General features: G+C 48.8%; 1 protein-coding gene across 2 annotated transcripts in view; it reads left to right on the top strand.

Moving 5' to 3' along the window:
- The first annotated feature begins 6 nt into the window (after window positions 1-6).
- The window catches only part of LOC102376769 (sulfotransferase 6B1-like), a 154,217-nt gene continuing 151,399 nt past the window's right edge, over window positions 7-2,824 (top strand). The window contains exon 1 of one of the 2 annotated variants that reach the window (XR_003092769.1): window positions 7-311. The gene's annotated coding sequence lies outside the window, so the exon portion shown is untranslated. Of the gene's footprint in view, window positions 312-393; window positions 512-2,824 lie in introns of those variants that run through there. The other variant, XR_003092768.1, reaches the window with a different exon arrangement.

Below are 2,824 nucleotides of genomic sequence, written 5' to 3'. Positions count from 1 at the left end.
CAGGGCGCGCGCTCGTCCGCTCCGTGCCGCCGGCTTCCCAGTGCCCTCTCCTGCCCTTCCCTCGAGGCGGCCCGGCCCGACCTGCCCACCCTTGGCTTTCCTCTCACTGAAGCCACGGGGGGCCCGAGCGGACCCTGCTGGAGCCAGCGCGCTGAGCCCTGCCTCAGCACCTCTGTTTTGTTACTTTGAGAGAGAAGAACACCCACCGTCTCCCATCCCTTTTCTCTCCCAGAGACAAGAGGCGACTAGGAAGAGCCTGGCTATGGAGCCCTGCCATTGTCCAAGGACTGGAGAAAGCCAGGGCAAGTTTGGTAAGTTGAGCTGGGAAAACAAGTTTGCCCCCCCCTGACGGAAGTCCCTATATACATCCCCCCCACTGAAGTCTCTCCACTTGAAGAACACCCACCGTCTCCCATCCCTTTTCTCTCCCAGAGACAAGAGGCGACTAGGAAGAGCCTGGCTATGGAGCCCTGCCATTGTCCAAGGACTGGAGAAAGCCAGGGCAAGTTTGGTAAGTTGAGCTGGGAAAACAAGTTTGCCCCCCCCTGACGGAAGTCCCTATATACATCCCCCCCACTGAAGTCTCTCCACTTACACCCTACACACACACACACACACACACTGAACTACACCCCCCCAACATCCCTACACACACACCCTACACACACATACACACACACTGAAGTCCCTACATACACCCCCCTACATCCCCCACTGATGTCTCTACACACACACACTGAAGTCCCTACACCCCCCCTACGCGCACACATACCCTACACCTCCCCCACCACTGAAGTCCCTACACACACACACACACATGCACACACTGAAGTCCCTGCCCAGGGCACCTGCAGTCTAAACAGTACAATTTGAACCTTATTTCCAGCTTTCTAGCATGGCACAAAGGCTGGGGGAGGCATTGATTGGCCTTTGGTGTCTTAACAGGGTCCTGGCAGTCAGGATGAGACCCTTAGCTTGTGCTACATTCTGGAAAGGGAAGAGTCACTAGGAAATTTCTTCTCATGTTCTTTTGCTCTTGGCCTTGAAACCAAGGCCAGTCTCTCTGACAGACTCCACATCCAAAGCCATCAGCTGGTACCCAGACCTTTTACTCAGCATTATTAAGGAATGCAAAGGGTCCTTGAAACTGAGATAATGACATAAAATAATGGCTTTACTAAGGACCAGATCCAAAACCCACTAGTGTCAGTGGAACAATTCCTGTCATCCTCCATGTGCTTTTGATCAGGTCCTAAGTCATTTCCATTCAGTTTTACCACCCTTCCCCCACCTAATTTCCTTCTTTTCATAGATTTCATAGACATCAGGGCTGGAAGGGACCTCGGAAGATCATCGAGTCCAGCCCCCCGCCCAAAGGGCAGGAAGTCAGCTGGGGTCATAGGATCAATAGGACCTTCTTAGGATCTTCTTACTTTCCGTTGTGACACCCATCCCCAGTCAAATATATCTGCACCTCACTTAGATGTTTGTTTCTTCATGTTTGGTTAAGGCATATTTCCCCAGTTCTGGGTGGAGACCTTACTCCAGACAACACTTGTGGTGAATCCATTCCATGACTTAGTCAAAGTGGATTTTGTCCAACTGGCGATTTAAGATTGCATCCATCAGGCTTGTTCTCCAAAAAGAATACCATTCTTGTTTAAGGCTTAAAAATATATAGCTGATGCAGGATGGGAAAGAGAAAATTTGCTGAGAGAGGCAAATAAGGGTGTCTGGTGAGGTATGTGGGAATTTTGAGGTGAAAGGAAAGGAGTTTGGATCCATTAAATCTCCTTAAATAAAACTCATGATATGAGTCAGTGGGGATGCAAAATTAGTCCAATTGCAGACACTCTAGAGAGGCCAAAGAGCCTTGCAATTCATTGTTAAGGGAAGTGGATGGCTTGCTCTTAGGGTGACAGCTGGCTAAGGAGGAAGAGTTCCTAAAGACTAAGTGTTATTACCTGCTTGGAGACTAAAGAGGTTTTCTTTACCCTTTGGGGGAAAGTTGGGAGCCTTACACTGAAGTTCTCTTGCTGAAATAGCTCTGCTTATATCAGTGAGAACTTTTGCATGAATAGGAATTACTTAAGTTAGTAAAGGTACATAAAATCAACTCTGAGCTTGTCTCAAGTGGCGGCAGCAGTTCTCTCTTTTTGGTGCTGACCGAACTGAGTCATTACATAGTTTTGAAAGCATCAGCTTCCTTTCATTGGACTGACTGCTGCACACAGGGACTCATGCGATCAGCAACTTAAACTTCACAAAGGCTTGAGTCAAGAAGTTGCTGAATTCTTCCCATCCTACTTAGCCTCCCTATTCTGAGGCTGACACTGTCCCTCTTCATTTTCACACAAACCTAGAAGGTTTTCAAGAAGTGCCTGGAGAGCCATCTATCTGGGGCGGTTATGGACAGGAGTGGGCAATTATTTCTGCTGGAGGGCTGCTCAATGAGTTTTGGTGAGAAGTTGAGGGCCACAAGGGTAGCCCCGCTCCTTGACAGGTGCCCCTCCCCCTGGTCGCCATCTTGGGACTGGAAGTCCCACCCCCCTGGCCCCTGACCTTTGTCACCGGATGTCTCTCCCCTTGCCCCAGAAGTATTCCTTTTGGGAGTGGGGGGTTGCCATCTTAAAACCAGAGAAAAAACAAATATACTAAAAAATAATCTACTATAACTTATTTTAATTTTATTTTAAAAATATTTTGTCCTGAGTTATGTGTGGTTGCATAGTGTATCTAGAGGTGATTGCAGTCTTACTCTTGTATATTGTGTGGGGGCCTAAGGGGGTGTATGTGGGGGGATGGTTGGGGAGTGGGGGGGTGT

The sequence above is a fragment of the Alligator sinensis genome, unplaced genomic scaffold (assembly GCF_000455745.1).
Source record: "Alligator sinensis unplaced genomic scaffold, ASM45574v1 scaffold489_1, whole genome shotgun sequence".
Taxonomy (NCBI): Eukaryota; Metazoa; Chordata; order Crocodylia; family Alligatoridae; genus Alligator; species Alligator sinensis.
The sequence above is the reverse complement of the archived record's forward strand: the minus strand, read 5'-3'. Positions and strand labels throughout refer to the sequence as shown.